The sequence below is a fragment of the Triticum aestivum genome, chromosome 6A, assembly GCF_018294505.1.
Source record: "Triticum aestivum cultivar Chinese Spring chromosome 6A, IWGSC CS RefSeq v2.1, whole genome shotgun sequence".
Taxonomy (NCBI): domain Eukaryota; kingdom Viridiplantae; phylum Streptophyta; class Magnoliopsida; order Poales; family Poaceae; genus Triticum; species Triticum aestivum.
Window position 1 is genome coordinate 213,894,754 of NC_057809.1, and position 25,352 is coordinate 213,920,105.

At 44.5% G+C, this 25,352-nt stretch overlaps 1 long non-coding RNA gene, 2 other non-coding genes and 1 pseudogene across 3 annotated transcripts; all 4 read left to right on the forward strand.

Annotated features, from left to right (window-relative positions):
• Positions 1-8,463: 8,463 nt before the first annotated feature.
• On the forward strand, positions 8,464-12,288 carry LOC123127297 (uncharacterized). Its single transcript, XR_006462260.1, has 4 exons — positions 8,464-8,906; positions 9,554-9,682; positions 11,226-11,381; positions 11,990-12,288. It is a non-coding gene; the product is annotated as an uncharacterized lncRNA (long non-coding RNA).
• Positions 10,237-10,333, forward strand: LOC123132787 (small nucleolar RNA R64/Z200 family). The gene has a single exon (XR_006465050.1). It is a non-coding gene; the product is annotated as a small nucleolar RNA R64/Z200 family (small nucleolar RNA).
• LOC123132770 (small nucleolar RNA Z199) lies at positions 10,421-10,501 on the forward strand. Its single transcript, XR_006465032.1, has one exon. It is a non-coding gene; the product is annotated as a small nucleolar RNA Z199 (small nucleolar RNA).
• Positions 10,676-10,754, forward strand: LOC123132771 (uncharacterized; annotated as a pseudogene).
• Positions 12,289-25,352: the final 13,064 nt, after the last annotated feature.

A 25,352-nucleotide genomic window follows, 5' to 3' on the forward strand; every position in this document is an offset into this window, starting at 1 on the left:
AGTTTTCAATGGTGAACATCTCTATGTTGATCATATCTACTATATGATTCACACTCGACCTTTCGGTCTCAGTGTTCTGAGGCCATATCTGCATATGCTAGGCTCGTCAAGTTTAACCCGAGTATTCTACACGTGCAAAACTGGCTTGCACCCATTATATGTGAATGTAGAGCTTATCACAACCGATCATCACGTGGTGTCTCGGCACGACAAACTGTAGCAATCGTGCATACTCAGGGAGAACACTTGTACCTTGAAATTTTGTGAGGGATCATCTTATAATGCTACCATTGTATAAGATGCATAAAGGATACACATCACATCCAATCAAAATATGTGACATGATATGGCCATCGTCATCTTGTGCCTTTGATCTCCATCTCCAAAGCACCGTCATGATCTCCATCGTCACCGACTTGACACCTTGATCTCCATCGTAGCATCGTTGTCAACTCGCCAACTACTGCTTCTACGACTATCGCTACCGCTTAGTGATAAAGTAAAGCAATTACATGGTGATTGCGTTTCATACAATAAAGCGACAACCATATGGCTCCTGCTAGTTGCCGATAACTATTACAAAACATGATCATCTCATACAACAATTTATATCTCATCACGTCTTGACCATATCACATCACAACATGCCCCGCAAAAACAAGTTAGACGTCCTTTACTTTGTTGTTGCAAGTTTTACATGGCTGCTATGGGCTTCTAGCAAGAACCATTCTGACCTACGCATCAAAATCACAATGATTTTTCGTCAAGTGTGCTGTTTTAACCTTCAACAAGGATCGGCCGTAGTCAAACTCGATTCAACTGAAGTTGGAGAAACATACACCCGCCAGCCACATGTGTGTGAAGCACGTCGGTAGAACCAGTCTCATGAACGCGATCATGTAATGTCGGTCCGGGCTGCTTCATCCAACAATACCGCAGAATCAAAGTAAGACGTTGGTGGTAAGCAGTATGACTATTATCGCCCACAAGTCTTTGTGTTCAACTCGTGCATATAACATCTACGCATAGACCTGGCTCGAATGCCACTGTTGGGGAATGCAGTATTTCAAAAAAATCCAATGATCACGCAAGATCTATCTAGGAGATGCATAGCAATGAGACGGGGAGAGTGTGTCCACGTACCCTCGTAGGCCGAAAGCGGAAGCGTTTAGTAACGCGGTTGATGTAGTCAAACGTCTTCACGATCCAACCGATCCTACCACCAAACGTACGGCAGCTCCGTGTTCAGCACACGTTCAGAACAATGACGTCCCTCGAGCTCTTGATCCAATTAAGGCTGAGGGAGAGTTCCGTCAGCACGACGGCATGGTGACGGTGATGATGAAGTTACCAGCGTAGGGCTTCACCTAAGTAGTACGACGATATGACCAAGGTGTTGAACTGTGTAGGGGGGCACCGCACACGGCTAAGGGATTGTATGTTGTGCTTTGGGGTGCCCCTGTCCCCGTATATAAAGGAGAGAGGAGGAGGAGGCCGCCCACCTAGGGGCGCGCCAAGTGTGGGGAGTCCTACTAGGACTCCCAAGTCCTAGTAGGATTCCCTTTTCTTTTTCCTTTTCCGGAGTAGCAAAGGGGGAAGAGAGAAGGAGTAGGAGAGGGAAAGGGGGGGCGCCGCCCCCACCCCTTGTACAATTCGGATTGGCAAGGGGGGGGGGCACCTCCTATGGCCGCCCCTCTCTCCTCCACTAAGGCCCATGTTGGCCCATTATCTTCCCCCGGGGGGGGGGGGTCCAGTAACCCCCGGTACTCCGGAACTTATCTGAAACTTCCCTAAACCATTCCGGTGTCCGAATGTAACCTTCCAATATATCGATCTTTACCTCTTGACCATTTTGGGACTCCTCGTCATGTTCATGATCTCATCCTGGACTCCAAACAAACTTTGGTAATCAAATCACATAACTCATAATACAAATTATCATCGAACATTAAGCGTGTGGACCCTACAAGTTCGAGACTTATGTAGACATGACTGAGACATATCTCCAGTCAATAACAAATAGTGGAACCTAGATGCTCATATTGGCTCCTACATATTCTACGAAGATCTTTATCGGTCAAACCGCACAACAACATACATCATTCCCTTTGTCATCGGTATGTTACTTGCCCGAGATTCGATCGTCGGTATCATCATACCTAGTTCAATTTCGTTACCGGCAAGTCTCTTTACTCGTTCCGTAATGCATCATCCCGTAACTAACTCATTAGTCACATTGCTTGCAAGGCTTATAGTGATGTGCATTACCGAGAGGGCCCAGAGATACCTCTCCGATACATGGAGTGACAAATCCTAATCTTGATCTATGCAAACTCAACAAACACCATCGGAGACACCTGTAGAGCATCTTTATAATCACCCAGTTATGTTGTGATGTTTGATAGCACACAAGGTGTTCCTACGGTATTCGGGAGTTGCATAATCTCATAGTCAGAGGAACATGTATAAGTCATGAAGAAAGTAATAGCAATTAAAACTAAACTGTCATTATGCTAAGCTAACGGATGGGTCTTGTCCATCACATCATTCTCTAATGATGTGATCCCGTTCATCAAATGACAACACATGTCTATGGTCAGGAAACTTAACCATCTTTGATTAACGAGCTAGTCAAGTAGAGGCATACTAGGGACACTCTGTTTGTCTATGTATTCAAACATGTATCAAGTTTCTGGTTAATACAATTCTAGCATGAATAATAAACATTTATCATGATATCAGGAAATATAAATAACAACTTTATTATTTCCTTTAGGTCATATTTCCTTCACTACATGTTATGCCATTTTTTTCTTTCAGATTGGTATGTACACAAATGAGGCTCCGGCCAGCACCGCCACCGGATGTCGATCTTGGACCTGGTTGTGCAGCCAGAAGCGCCCCCTGGACCCGAGGAACCAGTAGAATCTCCGGCGGACCGCATTAGTGATCTCCCGGACAACATCCTTGGGGAGATCATCTCCCTTCTACCCACCAAGGATGGCTGCCTCACATAAGTACTCGCATCTTGGTGGCACACTCTGTGGTGCACTGCGCCTTTTAATCTTGACTGTCATCAGCTATATGTCGATGATGATTCTGAACTCCCCGGAGCCATCATCTCCTCCCACGAGGGCTCCGTTCAACGCATCTGCATCCCGGCATGCTACCTGCTGGACATACCCTGCACGGTGGCTGCCTGGCTGACATCCCGTCAATTTGATAAAGTCCAGCAGCTTGAGTTCTACCATTACTACTGTTGGGAATATGACTACTAGGTATGACCCGCCCAGGAGGGGCCGGGTCAACCTTCATGGCGGGTTATTAAAAGAAGCCCAGCGAATATACAAGGCGATAGTTTATTATAAGACTTGTAGTAGGCCCAAGCCAGAGGCGGCTTAAGGCCCATAATTGTAAACTGCCATGTATAAGTAAGACTTGTAAAGAAAGGCATGTAAGAGAAGTCACCGAGCCGGACACATTGTATGAGCCGGCCGGGACTCTGTAGGCCACCAGGCGTCCACCCGTACATATAAGGGAACGACCCGGCGGCGGCTTAGGGCAGAAACAACAGATCGAGAGCCAAGCTAGCGTATTTCACTCCTTGGTCATCGAAACCTAGCAATACCACAACCACTGGACTAGGCTTTACCTTCACCGCAAGGAGCCGAACCAGTATAAACCTCTTCACTACAAGAAATATGTCAACTTATGACCTTCTCTTAGTGACCCCAGCTGAATTGGTCGTAAATTCACGGCCATTTCACTTGGAAGGGCTCAAACCCTGAAATTGCTTACACCAAATGGTCACAAAGCAGACAAGAGGCTCCAATGACCTTATTTCTACCTGATTACGACCAATATAAATGGTCATGAGGTTGTGAACATGGATGCATTGGTACTTATTGCTATGACAAGGCGCCACCTCATCAGTTTTGCCTATGTGTCATGTCCATGTGTCAATTTTTGCCCTAGGCTGTGAAGCAACCTATATTTCTGTCATTCCCAAAATTCCCAAAAAAATTGGGCATTCTTTACTATTCAAATCATTGCCTCATGACAATATTCAACTCCATTTGACTGCTAAATCTTCCTCGGCAAATTTCCAAAGTTTTTGTTTAGCTCGAACTATTGTGAAGGAAGTACTGTCTAGGCATATCCTATTGAGCTGAATTTTTGCCACATCTTCTATATTCCCAAATCATAGCTCTCCACAAAATTTGAGCCCCATCTAACAACACATGTGATTGTGGCTTCAACATTCACATTTCCGTCCAGTGTGGTACGTTGCGAAGCAAATGACACCTAGGCTCCTCCATTGGAGCTGCAAATTTTCCAAGATAGTGTCCTTAGTAGATGATCATCCTCGGGCAAAACTCAGGCCCATTGGCCATGTGCATTTCCTGTACCACTAATCAAACACTTGGGTGCTAATTCATGTTTGAGCTCGGTTCAGTCTCCTCGTGAGATTCTTCTATTGCCTTCTTCTTCCTGACACCTATCAGGGGAGTGCCCAACCCACTAGGCATGCCTAGGCCGCCCGTAATGCGTGGCAACACCACGGTCACGCGGTGACCACGCGGCGGGCATGCGAGTCTACGCGCTTTGGAGTTGGGGCCCTGGGCCACCATCCAAACCTCAACATATCGCCACCAAACCATGTATTTCTGATTAAATAGATACTTTTCTACCTACAAATGATTTTTTGAAAAATAAAGAGCAAACTATGAGGCAGCTGCAGTTCAAATTTCTCCCGTTTCCTACTGAATCAGCAGAAATTTGTCTTTTTCACCAGAGGTGGATAAAAACGTTTGGCACCCAACCATTTTGTCAATTGAGCATTAAACATGGCCTAGTATTTTATAAAATTTATTTGGTCCAATTTTGCAACACATATATGGTAGGTCCTTAACAAAAAAACTCATTTTGGGCACTCGAAAAATGGAAAATTGATTTTTCGTCCAAAGAAAAAGGAAACTCCCTTAGGCAACATTGTTTGCCATTCCAATATGCACCCTTGTGCACAATATGAGATCATTTGAACAAACTATGCCATGAATGTGGCCATAAGATTGATCATTTGGCTTGAAAGCCATGAATCTTCAGAGATGATAGCTCATTTCTGAGAACACTTTTTAAAAATAATTGCCGTATGACAAGTTTGTTATTTTTCCTGAGAACTTGGCCACATATAATGACACAATGCGAAGGTTTCCCAATTTTTTTTATTCTTTTTTTTGATTTTTTATGCCCATTTCAAAATGCGGTCAAAACAGCGAGAATGACCGTTCCTAGCTAGTGGTTGATTCTTGAAATTTTTTTGGTGTTTCTCTGGTTAAATAGATACGTATGTACATATAAATGTTTTTTGGAAAAAATAAATAGCAAACTATGAGGCAACTGCAGTTCAAATTTGACCCGCTTCCAACTGAATCGGTGGAAATTTGTCTTTTTCACGAGAGGTGGATCAAAAATTTTTACACCCAACCATTTTGTCAATTGTGCATTAAATATGTCCTAGTATTTTATAAAATTAATTTGGTCTAATTTTGCAACAATTATTTGGGAGGTCCTTCACAAAAAACACCTTTTGGGCACTCGAAAAATGGAAAATGGTTTTTTCGACCAAAGAAAATGAAAACTTCCTTAGGCAACATTGCTTGCCATTCCAATATGCACCCTTGTGCACAATATGAGATCATTTGAACAAACTATGCCATGGATGTGGCCATAAGATTGATCATTTGGCTTGAAAGCCATTGATCCCAACATGTGATAGCTCGTTTCTGAGAACACTTTTTTAAAATAATTGTCGTATTGCAAGTTTGTTATTTTTCCTGGGAACTTGGCCACATATAATGACACAATGCGAAGGTTTCCCAATTCTTTGATTTTTTGAATTTTTTATGCCAGTTTCAAAATGCGGTCAAAACGACGGGAATGACCGTTCCTTGCTAGTGGTTGAATCTTGGAATTTTTTTAGTGTTTCTCTGATTAAATAGGTACTTATGTACCTAGAAATGATTTTTGGAAAAAATAAAGAGCAAACTATAAGGCAATTGCAGTTCAAATTTGACCCGTTTCCAACTAAATCGGCGAAAATTTATCTTTTTCACGAGAGGTGGATCAAAACATTTTACACCCAACTAGTTTGTCAGTTGTGCATTAAATATGTCCTAGTATTTTATAAAATTAATTCGGTCCAATTTTGCAACAATTATTTGGGAGGTCCTTCACAAAAAAACTCCTTTTGGGCACTCGATAAATGGAAAATGGTTTTTTCGTCCAAAGAAAATGAAAACTTCCTTAGGCAACATTGTTTGCCATTCCAATATGCACCCTTGTGCACAATATGAGATCATTTGAACAAACCATGCCATGATTGTGGCCATAAGATTGATCATTTGGCTTGAAAACCATTGATCCCCACACGTGATAGCTCGTTTGTGAGAATAGTTTTTAAAAATAATTGTCGTATTACAAGTTTGTTATTTTTCCTGGAAACGTGGCCACATATAATGACACAATGCGAAGGTTTCCCAATTTTTTTGATTCTTTTTTGAATTTTTTATGCCCGTTTCAAAATGCGGTCAAAATGGCGGGAATGACCATTCCTAGCTAGTGGTTGAATCTTGGAATTTTTTTGGTGTTTCTCTGATTAAATAGGTACTTATGTACCTAGAAATGATTTTTGGAAAAAATAAAGAGCAAACTATAAGGCAACTGTAGTTCAAATTTGACCCGTTTCCAACTGAATCGGCGAAAATTTGTCTTTTTCACAAGAGGTGGATCAAAACATTTTACACCCAACCATTTTGTCAATTGTACATTAAATATGTCCTAGTATTTTATAAAATTGATTTGGTCCAATTTTGCAACAATTATTTGGGAGGTCCTTCACAAAAACTTATTTTGGGCACTCTAAAAATGGAAAATTGATTTTTCGTTCAAAGAAAATGAAAACTTCCTTAGGCAACATTGTTTGCCATTCCAATATGCACCCTTGTGCGCAATATGAGATCATTTGAACAAACTATGCCATGAATGTGGCCATAAGATTGATCATTTGGCTTAAAAGCCATTGATCTCCACACGTGATAGCTCGTTTCTGAGAACACTTTTTAAAAATAATTGCCGTATTACAAGTTTGTTATTTTTCCTGGGTACTTGGCCACATATAATGACATAATGCGAAGGTTTCCCAATTTTTTGATTTTTTTTGAAATTTTTATGCCCGTTTCAAAATGCGGTCAAAACGACGGGAATGACCGTTCCTAGCTAGTGGTTGAATCTTGAAATTTTTTTGGTGTTTCTCTGATTAAATAGGTATTTATGTATCTAGAAATAATTTTTGAAAAAAATAAAGAGCAAACTATAAGGCAGTTGCAGTTCAAATTTGACCTGTTTTCAACTAAATCGACGGAAATTTGTCTTTTTCACCAGAGGTGGATCAAAAACTTTTTACACCCAACCATTTAGTCAATTGTGCATTAAATATGTCCTAGTATTTTAGAAAATTTATTTGGTACAATTTTGCAGCAAATATATTATAGGTCCTTCACAAAAAACTTATTTTGGGTACTCTAAAAATGGAAAATTGATTTTTCGTTCAAAGAAAATGAAAACTTCCTTAGGCAACATTGTTTGCCATTCCAATATGCACCCTTGTGCACAATATAAGATCATTTGAACAAACTATGTCATGAATGTGGGCATAAGGTTGATCATTTGGCTTGAATGACATGGATCTTCACGCATGATAGCTCATTTCTGAGAATACTTTTTTGAAATAATTATTGTATTACAAGTTTATTATTTTTCCTGAAAACTTGGTTACATATAATGACACAATGCGAAGGTTTTCAACTTTTTGATTTTTTCTAAAAAATTTATGCCCGTTTCAAAATGCGGTCAAAATGACGGGATTGACCATTCCTAGCTAGTGGTTTAATATTGGATTTTTTTGATGTTTCTCTGATTAAATAGATATTTATGTATCTAGAAATGATTTTTGAAAAAAATAAAGAGCAAACTATGTGGTAGCTGTAGTTTAAATTTGACCCGCTTCGTGATGAAACGACGGAATTTTGTCTTTTTCACCAGAGGTGTATAAAAACTTTTGACAACCAACCATTTTGTCAATTGAACATTAAATATGGCCTAATATATTATAAAAATGATCCGGTCCCATTTTACAACAAATATATGGTAGGTCATTTACAAAAAAACTCAATTTAGGCACTTGAAAAACAGAAAATGAATTTTTTGACCAATTTAGATGGTCATAACATCGTAGTGTATTCTGATTGGTCCGTGGACGCATCACGCGGATCATGCATCGAACACCGTCGGATGATCGTGGATCCAACGGCAGTCATCAGCCCTTCCACAGCATTCCCGAAACCCTAGCTCTGCCCTGTGGTAATTTTACATCCACCCCCCGCCTCCTTTCTTTCCCTCTCTCTCTTCTCCTCCTCTCCCCTTCCAGATCCGCCCTCGCCGCCACCCGCCCCTCCCCTCGCTGTCCTCGATCCAGGTCGCTCCTCCCTCCCTCCCCTCCGGCATTACGACGCCCCGAAGCGTGCGTGCTCGCCGCGTGCTCGACGTGAGGATAGCGCTCCCTACCTCTTCTCCACCTCGCGCCTCGCAGTCGTACTACCAACCAACCCCGGCCGACGCAACTCCAGTCACTCCCCGCCTCCCGCGATGGTCGCCACGGCGAAGATCCTGCAGCGGCAGCTCTTCATCGAATGGCGCTGCTGAACCATCCCACGAGGGAGCTCCAGCAAGGCCGCTCGGGTGGTGCGTTGGACGGTCGCCGACCTCGCGTAACCCCGGTGCCGCACGGCTCCGAGCACCCGGCGACCTCGGCATACCGCAGGAGCGGACCCGACCCACAGGCAAAGGTGCGTTCATCCCCTTCTCTATATGGAGTACAACAGCCCACTAGCTGCCTGATGGGTACTGTCTCTGAATTTCCATCCCCTTCTCTTGCGCAAATGCATCCAACAATGGAGGAGATGAATCCATCCAATGCAACCAGCCGCTACTCTGCTTTCCACGCATTTGTCCTGTTTGATGAAATGCCTAGCTTGTACTACATTGCAGATTCGATACACTGTCACTCCCTAATGGATTAGAATGGTACTGTGTAAATTAGCATGTCTGAAACAACCAGGTTCCCTTTGGTAATCGAGATAACCTTTTACTCAGCATTATCCCAGGCAACATTGGAACATCATCCAAGCTAGTTGTGAGGATTTTGTACAGTCCGCTGGTAGAGGTTCAGTTAAACGGTCTTTGACTGCCAATGTTATCATTTCTGTTAGCCCTCTGTATAAGAGGATGATTTGCCCACATAAATTGCTTTGTAAAGCTAAGCTTTCCTTTAGAATAAAAAATTGCGTTGTTGCTGATTTAAAACAAAAAAGCATTTTAACAAAAGACTTATTTATTGAAAAAGGGGTTCAACAGCGATGGTCCGAGTGTGGTTTGTTTCTCTACAATTTTTTGGAGTGTGGGCTATTTGATCTGACGTGGCTCGTCGACGCAGGGTGATCGAGGAGATGGGAAAGGCCTGGGCGAGTGGACCGGTCTGATCGGTTAGGGTGGCGACCAAGGAGCTGAGGATGTCGAGGAGGGCGGTGAACCCCGGCGGTCATGGAAAGGCGGCTGGACATGTGTAGGTGGAACAAAGAAACAATGAGTTTCTGTGCGACAACTTTGAGGATTGGATTATAACGTGAATTGGTTTCTGATACTCTGTCGCTCAAGTGTTAATTCTAGTCTTGTTTGCTCACCATTCGATGACTTTTGCTATTATTATAGTAGGGGCAATCAGCATGACTTCTTATGTGTTTCTTTTGCTATTATTATAGTAGGAGGTTGCTATTTTTTATTAGAACAAACATGAAATTGGTTGCTTTATTAGGCAACTCATTTTTTGTGCTATTTCCTGGAGCTTCGAGTGAAGAGTATGCTTGCAATGCCTGCCTTTTTTGTGTGCTATTCCCTAGTTTGGGATTTTCTCCCAATTCCTAGGCATCTAGTTCCTATACTAATATACTTGTACTGCTCATGCTGCTGTTGCTAGTGGTCTTGTAGCACAGCACATCACTTCTAGTTCCTATACTAATATACTTGTACTGCTCATCCAACTCTACTGATACATGTTTACACTGTTAATTATTGGTGAATGGTGATGTCTGTGGTCACGAGATCCTTTCCGCGGTTTGCAAAATGCTGTGATGAATCATGAAACCTATGACGTATGTCAGACTTCAGAGATGCCATTTGTCATTGATGAGAAGATATTTCATATTCTGAGCAATAATGTTTGCATTTCATACTGATAGTTGCCAAACTATAAATTGTCATAGCCTTTTTTTTTCTTGCTGTCGATGCATGCTTATATGTTTGAGGGTCAAGTGATGAGGAATAAACCATAATATGATGGAGCTCTTCTCCTCTGATTCTTAGTATTTAAGTCTCTGATGGTACCTCAACACCCTGATATGTTTGTGGCTTTCTATGCTATCCACATACTGAAGGAAGTCCTGCTATCTTCACAACAAATATAATTTTGCTTGAACGAGTTTATAAATTGAACTATCTCCACAACAAAGATATTTACCATTTGTAGTTCCAATCTAAAGTGTTGCTTGATTTCATTTGTGGTTCAAGTGATGATGAGAAACTGCAACAATATGACAGGAGTTACACTCCTGTGATTCGTAGTTTAAAGTATGATGATTTCTTATCTTCAAATAACCGTTGTCTTGTGAAATGCAATGCTGCTCACGTTCTTGTTTTCTTACGAATTGCTTGATGCAATTTCTAGGACGGGTTTCTTTGACACTGAGGGAGTATTGTCTTATTACTTGTATATCCATCAGCTGTTACTGTGCCTTTGTGGCGCAGTCTGAATCTCTGTAGACCGATCATATCTGAAGCATGAGCCAAGCACAGCATGTCTACAGTTTCAGAACAGAAAACCAATCATGCTATAAGTATTAAGCAACTCCATTGCAGTCTAATTTGTTCAGAATGGAGATGAAAACTTTGGTTGGTTTGCATCATACCTTATAGCCATATATATAAAGGTTCCATTTAACGTCTGAAGAATGCATACCTGATTTGAGTTAGACTCTAGTCTTGACTATTTTATGTAGGTGGCAACTGACAAGAGTGTCGGTCTAGCTCATCTGAAGTTTCTCTGTATGCAGGAGGGCGAGCTGGAGGAGCTTGAGAAGGGCGTGGAGCCTGCGTGGGAAAGCTTGGTCCACCTGCTCAAGCGCATCGTCGACAGGCTGAACGTCATTGACCACATCAAGGCTGTCAAGGACTCGCTCGACCTCTGTGCCGCCGTCGAGGATGTCCAGGTAGTCTCTTCTTCAGTCACACTGCCTGTGATCTGGACAAACGAAGTCGTTGATTGGTTAGCGCATCATCAGATGATGATGTTGTCTCTGTATTTCTTCTTTACTCCATGAATTAATCCTGATGAATGCTGCTTTTTTTGCACAAGCTAACAAGGACACTAGCTAGAGTGCACTGCTGCTCCTCTTCTTGCATGCAACATAATCTGAAATTCATTCAGTTCCACTGTGCGTAAACACTATAGTGTACAACTATCAACTTGTTTCACTATTCAGTTTGTCACCCATTCAGCTTACTTACTGGGGCATCTTTCTTGTAAGAGTTTACTTAAATTAGATTGTAGTTTCTTTCTTGTTTGTTTTGATACCCATATACCTTCCCTGTATTAGCTCTTTCCTTTTGTGCACGTTAATTCAGTGTTTGTGTTGATTTGATGCCAATGTTCAGAAACAAGATTTTTGATGGATGGGTTTATGTGTTCTGCTGGTATATATGCACGCTAGTATATATGCACACGGATTGGCCTTCATTATTTTGTATCTACTGTTAGATATATGCTGTTAGATTTGCTTTCATTTTGTACCTAACCATTTTGTTCTATAATGTGCAGATGCTGGCGTTTCATGTTTCGTCACGAGCATCAAGATGAAGAAGTCGGAAGAAGCATAGTCCAAGCTCATCGGAGCTAGTTCAAGGAGTAATGAAGCCCTTGATGCTGATCCGTATTGGAACAAATTGAAGCACGAACTGTGACATATAGAGCTTGTTATACTGTAGAGCTTGATGCTCATCGGCTCATGTGACATATTGTACATCTGTAGAGCTTGTTATATTGTGATCGCATTTGTATGTGCTGATGTAACAGATTGTTGCTTCTTGTTATTTGAAGTATTACACCTGTTTCCTGTCTATTTTGATTTAAATATTGGTTGTTTAATTATTGGCATATTGAAATCTGAGGAACATGACCATGACAATAAGGACCCACAAACCAGAAACGAACATTTGGGACCCGCTTATTAGAATCTGACAATTGGGACCCATTCGAAAAAGGAAAAAGAAGGGCCACAACCCAAAAATAAGAAAGGCCGAATTATAGGGCCTGACCCGTGTAGCTTACCCAAATTGAAAGAAAAAAACAACAACAAATGGGCTGAATTAATGGGCTCAGCCCATATAAACACCAAATTGGACCAGGCCGATTCTAATTTTTGACCTTTTCAATTGGTCGCAATTTTGCCACGTCAGATTGCCACGTCGGATCCGACGTGGCCTGGGCAAACAGCCAGTGACCAAAACAAAAGGTCATGGGTTCAACGACCTTCTGTTAAAGGTCGCTAATTTCAGTTTACGACCGCCAGCTTTTGACCTTCTGTTTTTGGTCACAAAAAGGTCGCAAATGAAAAACTATGACCTTTCAGCGGCCAATAGTGAGGGTCACAAGTTGACATATTTCTTGTAGTGCTTGTGTCCTTTGTCCCGATTAACCCCTTTAAGCTTCCTAGTTGTGATGGCTCCACGACTACGTCCTTTCACTAGGACATCTGCCGTGACAATTCCACGACAGTTGGCGCCCACCATGGGGCCAGCGCACGGTGGATTTGAGTTCTTGAAGGGCAGCTTCGAAGGGCTCAAGGGATATGCTGTGGGCCGGATGACCAAGAGTTGTCGCGGCAAGCTCTACATCGACGACGCAGGCTGGGGCCCCGAGGCCGGCTCAATCGAGTATGGGTATCGGGTCCCCTTCGGCGGAATCCACGTCTTCATCGGCCGGATTGGCGAGCCGGGACCTGAGACGGACATCTGCACCAACCTCATCGAGACGGCTCAGTGAGCGAGACCCGCCCGGGCTCAACCCACCGTGAGGCGTGCCTTCGAGGGTTGCATCCATGGAGGGGAACTTTCTGAAGGATCGGTGGATGGCAGTGAGACTGCTATTCACTCCGACGATGAGTCGTCCACATGCGAGACATATTCTTTGTATCAACTACAAGATGGCGGGATTGGGGGCTGTTCCGATGGTAGCAGTATTCCGGACCCCTTTGAGCCGCCGAATCGATCCGGCATCTTCATGGCTAGCACTCAACCCGGGCAGAATTCTACGGCTGCGGCTGCAATAACCATCGGGTCGACGGCGACCGGGTCAGGAGACCCCGTGCACCCGCCGGCTCAGGTTCTGATAGATCTCATGGACAGGATCACGACCTTGTTGACCGTCGTGGTTGAGCCGGCAGATCAGGCTCAGCACGATGCAGAGATGGCACAGTTGCGTGGGGAGGTAACACAAGCTAAGGAGAACTTAGCAGCGGAGGAGGTAAGGATGGCTGCAGAGCGGGCAGCTCTAGATGCTCGTGCTCAGCAGCTTCAAGCAGAGACTTTCCGGCTTCCGGTGGATGTAAACGCATCAAATGAGGTCATGAGGAGAAGGCACCAAAAGGCTCAATCACGTCTGCCTCTGATTTATGATCCTAGGAACCTCTTTCACACACCTGGAGCTGGTCCCAGTAACTCGCCAGAGGCAAACCGGATCATAACACCCGGGACTGGAGTGCCGGTTCAGCCGCGGGCCATGGAACCCCCTGTGTGAATACCGCTCCACCTCATTGCACACCAATACCACCGGGTCACTTTTCTAACCCTTTGGAGAATCTTATCGCTGCGTCAGCTCGTTTGGCGGCTCTCCCGATGGAAGGCGACTCTCCGACAGCGATCGAAACACGACGGGTTAGAGAACTTCTTCAGACGGCTCTGTCACAACAGGATGCATATTCTTATAGTCGAGATAGAATCCATTAAACCCCTCGCCCAAGCCGGAGCCCAAGTTATAGCAGGCATATGGACTCAGTGGCCATGTCAAGCAACGCCCAGCACCGTAAGATGGATGCCAGCTCCGCGTTCTTAATGTTGGAGAAAAATTGCCGTTTTGAACCTCTGAAACAGAAGCTGGGGCGGCTCAAGCATGACTGTAATGACATGGGCCAGCTGATGGCGGCTCTCGTCAAGTACACCAATTCTGACAGTACCAAGGACCCCGTGTCTGACGAAGAGAAGACAGGGAAGGGAAAGAAGAACGACAATGGCAAAGGTCACTGGCAGAACCCAGCGCATCAAGGAGGTAATAAACGTAAGGCTGACGGTAGTCTGGATTTTTGTGGATAACGCCAATGTACAGGGCAACAATCAACGACGCAAGGGGCGGCCACCTCCTCGGTCTGGCAGGTCAGGTCCCACCCTTGAGCAGCTACTAAACGAACCTTGTCCAAGACACGACACCCGGGAGAAGCCAGCTAACCATCTGTGGAAAGACTGTACGATCATGAAGGCTTTTAAGAATTCTAACATATTCGATGGTAACCACAGACCTGGCAGCGGCTCAGGCAGTGGCGGCTTTCATGGCTCGGGCGCCGGCTCAAGCGGTGGCGGTTTTCATTGCCAGGGCCATCAAGGCAGTCAAGGCGGCTATAATCAGCAATCCGGCCAGGGCAGTCAGCAGCAGCAGCAGTCCGGGTATCAGAGTAACCCAAAGCAGCTGAACGGTGGGCAGTATCATGTGTTCACCACCAGTTTGTGCAAATGGGACCAGAAACTTCATAAGAGGGCTATAAATGCTGTTGAGCTGGCGGTTCCATGTTATTTGAGATGGTCTGAGCAACCTATTGTATGGAGTAGGGAAGATCATCCTCTCCGGGTCGATAATCTGGGTTATCTGGCTTTGGTGGTGGCACCTCAGGTTGGCGGATATAAGTTCACTAAAGTGCTCATGGACGGAGGCAGTAGCATCAACATCCTTTATTATGAGACGTTCCATCGCATGGGGTTGACTGATAAGAGTCTTAAAACACCCAACACTGTTTTTCATGGGGTAGTGCCTGGTAAGTCGGCGTACCCGGTTGGTAAGATTGAGCTAGAAGTGGCCTTTGGGGATGAGTATGATTCTAGGGCTGAGAAGTTAACTTTTGAAGTGGTTAAGATCAAAAGCCCATATCACGCTCTGTTTGGTCGGCCGACTTATGCTAAGTTCATGGCTCGGCCGTGTTATGTTTATCTGTAGCTCAAAATGCCGGTTTATAAAGGCACCATCACAGTACATGGAAGCCGGAAGATATCCCTGAAATGTGAAGAAGGTGATGCGGCTTATGCCGAATCTGTTTGCGCAACGGAGAAATTGAAGTTTTATAAGGATAACGTTGACCCGGCGGATATGACATCTTTGAAGAAGCCAACTACGGAGCATGAGCCGACGCTGAAATTTAAGTCTGCTGATGATACTAAGATGATTGATTTTGTGCCTGGCGACTCATCCAAACAGTTCATTATCAGTGCCAATTTGGATCCAAAATAGGAAGGTGCGCTCATCGAGTTCATCCGTGAGAACCAGGACATCTTTGCATGGAAGCCTTCTGACATGCCGGGTGTACCGAGGGAACTCGCTGAGCACACTCTCAACATTGATCCAAAGTTTAAGCCGGTGAGGCAGTTTTGTCAGCGGTTTAATGAGGAAACGAGTAAGGCTATTGGAGAAGAGGTAGCCTGGCTCTTGGCGGCCGGGTTTATTGTTGATGTTTTTCACCCAGAGTGGTTAGCTAACCCGGTGCTTGTACTCAAAAAGAACGGTACCTGGCGTATGTGTGTGGATTACATAGATTTAAACAAAGCTTGTCCGGCTGATCCTTTTGCTCTCCCTCGTATTGATCAAATCATTGATGCTACGGCAAGATGTGAGTGTTTGAGTTTTTTGGATGCTTATTCTGGTTATCATCAGATCAAGATGGCAGTTAAGGACCAGGAGAAGACAACTTTCATCACTCCGTTTGGAGCCTTCTGCTATGTGTCTATGCCTTTTGGGCTTAAGAGCGCCCAGGCGACTTATCAGCGATGTGTGCAGAACTGTCATCATGACCAGATTGGGCGTAATGTTCATGCTTATGTGGATGATATAGTGGTTAAATCTAGAGCAAAGGAAACCTTGGTAACTGATCTAAAGGAAACCTTTGATAACCTCCGGGTCTACAAGATGATGCTTAACCCGGCCAAGTGCGTTTTTGGAGTCCCAGCTGGCAAGCTTTTGGGCTTTTTGGTGTCTAATAGAGGCATTGAGGCTAACCCGGAAAAAATTAAGGCGGTTACATCTTTGGCTAAACCGGCGTGTATCAATGATGTTCAGCGGATGGCGGGTCGTGTTGCAGCTTTGAGCCGGTTCATAAGCGGGTTGGGTGAGAAGGCTATGCTGTTGTATCAAATGATGAAAAAGACGGATGACTTTGTCTGGAGTGACGCTGCCGACTCCGCCTTTGAAGGTTTGAAAAGACAGCTTGCTGAGCGCCAGTTCTTGCTGCCCCTGTTGAGAAGGAGCCGCTATTGTTATATGTGGCTGCTAACTCACAATCCGTCAGCATGGCCATTGTTGTGGAGTGCAAGGAGGCTGTCAAGGAACATCCGGTTCAACGACCGGTTTACTACGTCAGTGAGGTGCTCATTGAATCCAAGCAAAGATACCCACATTGGCAAAAGCTTGTTTATGGGGTGTTCATGGCAAGCCAGAAGCTTAAGCATTACTTCCAGGGTCATCCTATCACTGTGGTTAGCTCTGCTCCTTTAGGAGATATTATTCAGAATAGAGAAGCCACAGGACGAGTCACCAAGTGGGCCATTGAGCTTGGGTCTCATAATTTAAAGTATGTGCCACGTACGACCATTAAATCTCAAGCATTGGTGGACTTCATTAACGATTGGCCGGAGTTACGGATACCCAAAGAGAAGCCAGACAACACATATTGGACGATTCATTTCGATGGGTCCAGGCAGTTGGAAGGCTCGGGGGCTGGAGTTGTTTTAACTTCTCCTCGAGGTGACAAGTTTTGTTATGTGTTGCGATTGATGTTTCCTTGTACTAACAACGCAACAGAATATGAGGCCTTGCTCCATGGTCTTCGAGTGGCTAAAAAGATGAGTTTAAGCCGGGTACGGTGCCTTGGCGACTCAGATTTGGTGGCTCAGCAGGTGTCAGGCAAGTGGGATTCCAAGGACCCTCTCATGGCGGATTATCGCCGGAAGTTGATGTTGTTGCTGGACATTTCAAAGGTTATGAGGTGGAGTACATTGACCGCAGAAAAAACGAAGCGGCTGATGCTTTAAGCCGGTTGGGATCTCAGCGTAAGCCGGTGCCACCTAACACTTTTCTAGATGTTCTGCATAATCCTTCTGTCAAATTGCCTACAGAGGAAGATTCGGCCGTTCCAGACCTGGAGGCACAGTTAGTGGCGGCTCTTCATGTTATTCCAGATTGGACATTACCGTATTTGGCTTACATGACCCGGGGTGAGTTGCCAAAGGATGAGACCTTGGCTCGATAGATAAACCGGCGGTCTAAGTCAATGACAATTTCCAATGGTGAGTTGTATCATCGCAGCGTCACTGGAGCGTTTCAACGTTGTGTCTCTCCTGAAGAAGGTCAAGAAATTCTTCGTGAGATCCATGAAGGGGATTGTGGTCATCACGTCGGCTCAAAGTCTCTTGTGGCTAAAGCTTTTCGTCATAGTTTTTACTGGCTAACGGCTCACGCTGATGCAGAGGATCTGGTCAGGAGGTGTGATGGTTGTCAAAAATTTGCACGACGAGCGCACGTGCCGGCTCAAGAATTGCGGATGATTCCAATCACTTGGCCATTTGCAGTCTGGGGGCTTGACATGGTTGGACCTTTTAAAATATCCAAGGATAAAAAGACACATCTTTTGGTGGCAGCTGACAAATTTACAAATTGGGTTGAGGCAGAGCCGGTTAGTACGTGTGATGCAGCCACGACGGTTCAGTTCATGAAAAAGGTGATCTTTCATTTTGGCTTTCCACATAGCATTATAACTGATAATGGTACTAATCTGTCCAAAGGCGATATGGAGGAGTTTTGTCAACGTGAGCATATCCGGCTTGATGTTTCGTCAGTAGCTCACCCCCAATCCAATGATCAGGCTGAGAGAGCAAATCAGGAAATCTTAAAAGGTCTCAAGCCCTGGCTTATGGTTCCTTTACAACAGACGCCGGGTTGTTGGGTAGAGGAGTTACCCTCAGTGCTGTGGAGCATCAATGCCACTCCTAACAGGTCTATGGGCTATACGCCTTTCTTCATGGTTTATGGAGCTGAAGCAGTCCTGCCTAGTGATATTCGTCATGACTCGCCCCGTGTGGCGGCTTACGTTGAAGCTAATAATGAACAAGCACGACAATACGCACTTGACTTGTTAGATGAAGAGAGAGATTTGGCAGCAGCCCGGTCAGCAATTTACCAACAGGACCTGCGCCGTTATCACAAGCGCCGGGTTAAGTCCAGAACCTTTCAAGAAGGTGACCTGGTGCTCCGGCTCATCCAGGATCAATCCGATGCACACAAGCTATCCCCACCTTGGTAAGGACCCTTTGTGGTCAGTAAGAACCTGAACAATGGGTCATATTACCTTATCGACGTTTGAGAGCATAAAGACTCACGTAAGTCAGAGGAGGAACCCGCCGGCCGTGGAATGTTGCTCAGCTTCGGCCATACTATACTTGAGCCACTGGCTCTCACCATGTACATACTTTGATATGTTATGATAAGTAATAAAGCAGGACCTCTGTCCTTTTTCCTCCTCAATGGTTATATATTTTTACTATTTTCATAATTCAAACAACCATTAGGGGGCTGATCGTATCTGAATCTAGCTTAACCCTTTTGGTCCGGCTCATGATCGTATTCGAATCTAGCCGTAAACCTCATGGTCACTTGGGGGCTTCCTGTTCAAACATAGTTCATATTCGAACCAAAGAGAACATAGCTGTCGTAACCCTCTTGACCGGCACAAAGCCAAACTCACTAGGGGGCTTCTTGATCGTATCCGAATCATAGCTTCACCCCTTTTGGGTCCGACTTGGATCGTATTCGAATCAGGGTCGTTAAAAACCGCTCAAGGTCAATTGGGGCTTCCTGTTCAAACATAGGTCATATTCGAACCAAAGAGAACATACCTGTCGGTACCCTCTTGATCGGTGCAACGCCAAAACCACTAGGGGCTACATGGTCGTATTTGAATCCTAGCTTAACCCCTTTGGTCCGGTTTACTGATCGTATTCGAATCAGAAGCCTCCAAATTATTATTAATGTTTTTTACATCATTTTGAAACATCCTATTTTGCTTTCCTGATTTTTGTTGTCTCAAAGCTAACTGCACGTATGGTTTCAATTTGAACCGGCTCGGTTACTTGACAATGAGTGGCCATGGGCTAACAATTATCAGGTATATCAAGGTGTTGGATTCTACAAACATTAGGGTCATCAACCTTATTGCACGAGTCATATAAGCCGGCAATTCAGAATCAAAGAACATAGGTATGACATTGTTGTTCATAAACAGGTTTATCTGTATCTTTTTGTTAATCAAAGGTTTTTTTCAGCCTTGTTTGTCTTACATCTGGTCCTATTTTTTATACCATGATGATTTTATAGTTATGTATCGGGTGTTTTTGACCCATCTAGTGATCAACTGCCAGGATAGTTTTTTATCTTTTGCATACGGGAACAAATTCAAACACTGCAGATGCGATCGCAGATATAATGCATATATTGACCTTACGAGTAAAAGGTCATATGCAACATCCTATGCACGATGGCATAGGCAAAATATGCAGTTTTCAAACTAACCTATTACAAGGCATTGAGAGCCCAAAAGGTTAGACTGTTTTCTCTCTTAAGTAGGTCTCAAGCTAAAGGCTGAATTATTCAGATGGTTATGATTCCTCCCTTGCTGGCTCACCTCCATCCACTGGCTGGAAGCTAGGATTGGACCAGTCAAAGCCGTTCATAGCAATGAACTCAGCCTCATCGTTAATTAGGCCGACCGGGTCAATTTCCGGGGCAAAAGTGTGTTGGCGAACCGGCGAGATAAGATCCGTCACTTTATAAGAGGGAGTCGCCATCTTTTTATTCTCCACATCAAAACCCGACTGATATTTGTCGATGTTGGTCTCCTCACCAAGAATGGTAGCTTGAGGACGAACTCCCCTCACACAGGCAATAAAGTCATCTTGCTCAAACGGAGTCCCGTCTTCCTTTACGGTAGGGTACCCCTTAGCCACGTCCACCGGGTCTAAATCCGTCACCCATGCTTTGGAGCGGTTCAGGGCAGTCAGGGCTCCGGCTCTTGCACAAGACCATTTGACCTCTTGAAATCTGGCGGGTAAGATGGATAGCTTCTTCAAAACATCACTCAAATGGTTGGGTCCTTGGTTGGCAGGGAAGATCGTAACAAGTGCCCGTTGAGCCCCAGTGTACAGTTGCTCCACCAACGTATAAACCGCCTTCAGTTTTGTCACACTATTTTGACTCAGATTGTTACTCCGTGGACCTGTGAGTGTTTTAACAAAGGTTCAGCAGGCGGTTTATATTCCTAGTCAAAATAAGAGTATAAGTGATTAATGCAAATGACTGACCAAAGATTGCGGAGGCCATTTGAGACACACGGTTTTTAAGCCGGTGAGCTTAGTGGTAACTTCCTTGAGAGCCGTTTCTGCTGTCTCAGCATGTTGTATCAGCAAGGCCTTCTCATCAGCCCAGGATTTCTTCTTTGCATCCAAACTAGTCTTCAGTTTTTCAGCTTCAGAGAGGCTCAATTGAAGTTTGGAGTCAGCAGTCTTTATCTTCGCTTCTTGATCCGCCAGCCGGGTCTTTGCATCCGTCAGTTGAGAGCTCAATTCAGTTAGGGCGGTCTACAAACATGCACAGGTGTGTCAAAATTTAAATAAAAGTTATACTGATTAAAGTCCCAAGTGCTTTGCAACGCAACACCACTTGGTACTTAGGGGCTAATGTCTGCCAAAGAAGTTCCTTTTTTCCAGGCTTAAAGTCCCAAGTATTTTACAAGTAACAACACTTGGCACTTGGGGGCTAATGCATGACCTTTTGAAAGTTTTTTCATATTAAGCCGAATCACACTATTTATTTCGACTAATTCAAGACAGTTATGAAGATTAAGTATCGGCTCATTTGTGATAAATTGAGCCGGCCCTTGGGGACTACAAGTGAAAGTTAAAGCTAGATTTAAGGAAAATCTAAGACAGGGTATCAAACTGTATCACAAGTCTACAGATCATTCAAATTCCTCATAATCCGGAGACTTGGGGGTTGGCAGAGCAAATATAAGATGGTGAAAGTCGGCGAACATACCTCATATTTCAGCTGAAGTTTCTTGCCATCTCAATTTCCGAGTCACGGCTAGAATGCACATGACTGAGGTAGCCAGACAACACGTCACTAATGTTTAGATGAGCGTAATGAGAGACATCAAACCGCACCTTCTGCCTCTCTAAAGCCTCTTCTTTAGCAGAGTGCCGGGCCAATACAGTGGGGTTGCGCGGCTTAACGAGTCGACTACCAGTAATCAAGACATCATTGTCAGAAGTTGTCGGCGGGTTGGCAGAGCTAGATGGTTCAGTGATAGCCGGATTAAGTGTGGTTTCATCAGCTGATGACTCAGGAGGGTCCAATTGAACATGAACAGCCGAGTCTTCTGGCGCTTCAGATTGATCAGGAGGAGTTGGTACTGCCGGTTCAGGTGCAGGATCTTTCGGGTTTTCTGCCGGCTTAGTCACCTTAGCTCTCTTGGACTTTGCTTGACCGCTAAGAAAGATTTTATGAGACAGTTAGTATAATAATGTAGTTTTTAAAGATGCAGAAGAAAGATGATTGTCCTTACCCAGGGGCAGTCTTGAAAGCCGGAAATTGAGTTTGTGACGAGTCGCCAGAAGAGCGAGAAATTTCCTGCAAAGGTAAAATGAAGTTAAGAAAATAAGGAAATAGATTCATAGATAAAAACAAAGGACAAAGGTGAAAGAAACCTCATTCTGGCGTTTCCGAGGAGTTTTTTGTAAGTCAAAAGGTGGTTCATCATTGTCATTAGTCCGGGCCTGATGGCGGCTCTCATGTTGCTGCTTTTTCAAAAGAAAATGAGGGTCCAAATAAGCCAAAGGGTGCGAAAACCTTACTTTTCGGGTTACCAGTCGAAGTTTCTGTCTTGGCAAAGGGGCTGAGTCGGAGGAAATAGTTACCTCTTCTTCCACGGCCTGGCTGGCCCCCATGTCGTCCTGGCAATAGTCAGTGTCAATAAGATAGTTGAAAAATTGGCCAAGGGAGTCAAGGGCTACCTCCGACTCAGAAACATCATCCAGCTGGAATATGTCAGATGTAGTCTTCTTCTTCTTGGGCTTCCGGGTCGTTCTCCTAGCGGCTATGGCAGCGGCTCTAGCCTTCTTGGCAGCGGCTCTAGCCTTCTTGGTAGCTTCATGATCATACTTGGCCTTCCAGAAGTCAGATTTGGCCTATAAACAAATAAACAGGTTAAAAGGTCATGCAAGTATTTAAACTACTGAGGGAAACACAAAAAGAGAAAGAGGTTAGGGGGTTTTACCCCTGGTGCCGGGTTATGTTTGCAGAAGGGGTTTAATCCAACCTTACTGCAGTCCTTGTATTTTCCGTTCACAAGGATGGTTGACATTGCAACAATGTCTTCTTCAGTCAATTGAACAGAGCTATAACACAGAGAGTCATCTAGGCCTCCGCCATATTCATACATTAACTTGGATCAGCGGCTCAGAGGGATGACCCGCCATGCGACCCAGCAACGAATCAGGTCAACTCCAGTTAAGCCATTCCCTAATAAATCTTGAATCCTTTTGATAGATGGCTTAGAGGGAGCACAAACTTAGAGTCAAGATGCTCCACGCGGTAACCCGACAGTGGTTTTTCATCAGCTGATGATATATCTTGGCAGTAACCAAGTTTGGTTCCAATCTTTAGGATGGCTTGGTAAGGCCAGTAAAGGAAAGACCGCACCCTGTCAGCGTTGAATCGAGATTCCGCCAAGTTCCAAGATAGGACCGTTGGTGCACTCATTCTAGCGGTTCAAATAAAAGTACTCTCTGAAGAGCTCCACAGTCGGTTCTTCTTGAAGATATACCTCACAAAGAACTTGAAAATTGCAGATATTGGATATAGAGTTGGGTCCAATATCTTGTGGATGAAACTTGAAAAAATGCAGAACGTCTCGGAAGAACTTTGAGCCGGGTGGTGAGAAGCCCCAGTTCATGTGATCAGTGAAAACGATAACTTCACCGTCTTTGGGCTGAGGTCGTTCTTCGTCCGGGCCAGGAGCACGATAAGACATCATGTTTTTCTCTGGCAAAAATCCTATGGTGACAAATTCCTTTAAGGTATCTTCAGTAACTGTGGAAGGGACCCAGTTGTAGACTGTTGGCGCTTTGGACGGCATGATCAAAAAAGGGCAAGCTGAAAAGAAAGTAATTTGCTGGTTCAATTTATTGATGAAGTTACAGGTTCATGATTATAGTACAGATGAGTAATGGCGGCTTAAGTAAGGGTTAATGATATATAAAGGAAAAATGAGCCGGAGTCATAAGCCGCCATGACTAAAAATATTCAAAGGTTGCCTAAGTCAGAAATTGTCTAAGTACTGAGATAAACAGGTTTCACAAGTGGTTGCCATTATTTTGGATCAAGATGGCTCAGAAAAGGGAAATAAATATAGACCTAAAAACCAGCACAGAGGAGTTCATCAGTTCTAAGGAGACCTTTGTATAAGAAGAAAGGGATCTGGTAGCCTCTGAAATGGATGTAAAACAACTACCGCATAGATTCTATATTTCTTTTATATCAAAGGAGAGGGCAGTGGAGAAGCTGCAAGTAATCTATGACGAACAGCGAAGAACACAAGAAAGAAACCTCCCGAACCCTAATGCAGATCTATGCGGGTGAGAAAGCGAGAGCTTACGGGTGCAGAGCTGCTGCGGAGGATCGCCGCCGTTCTCTGGAGAGACTCAGGGTGATGCAGCGGCCGGAGTTGAGGACGATGGTGCGCTACGGTGACGGCGGAGCTCGAGCAGCAGAGAAGTTGCGAGAGGAGGAAGAAGAAGAAAGAGGAAGGACCAGCCATGCCTATTTATAAGGGGATAAGTGAACGGGCAGGCGCGAAAATCGAGGAAGACCAAAGTAATGATTATCCAGCTAAATGGATGCCTCGATTTTCGGAAAACATTTAAGATAAGGATCCGTTGAAGATGACGTCGTGGCGTTTTTTTCCAAATTTTCTGAAGATGACGTCATGGCGGGTTACAGAGCTTTTACAAACAGCAGAAGATGGATTTCGGCTAAGTGTTGGAGGTTGACAAGAACAAAGTTCAAATCAACCTGGGGCCTAATGTTGGGAATATGACTACCAGGTATGACCCGCCCAGGAGGGGTCGGGTCAATCTTCATGGCGGGTTATTAAAAGAAGCCCAGCGAATATACAAGGCGATAGTTTATTATAAGACTTGTAGTAGGCCCAAGCCTAGAGGCGGCTTAAGGCCCATAATTGTAAACCACCATGTATAAGTAATACTTGTAAAGAAAGGCATGTAATAGAAGTCACCGAGCCGGACACGTTGTATGAGCCGGCCGGGACTCTGTAGGCCGCCAGGCGTCCACCCGTATATATAAGGGGACAACCCAGCGGCGGCTTAGGGAAGAAAACAACAGATCGAGAGCCAAGCTAGCATATTTCGCTCCTTGGTCATCAAAACCTAGCAATACCACAACAACTAGACTAGGCTTTACCTTCACCGCAAGGAGCTGATCCAGTATAAACCTCTCATGTCCTTTGTCCCGATTAACCCCTTTAAGCTTCCTAGTTGCAATGGCTCCACGACTAAGTCCTTTCACTAGGACTTCTGTCGTGATAATTCCACGGCAACTACAGCGATAGGTTACCACCAAGAGCTGCACCTGTGCCCTCACCACCGATGCCCACCTCATGGTTTTCCTCCTCTCTCCACACCGCCACCTTGACCCGATGCCATCTAGCAGACTATCTGGTACAAATGCTTCGACTGCCACTGCTGAAAAAACTTGCGCTTGTGTTGGTTGATCTGTCGGTGGCCTCACTTCACAACATCAT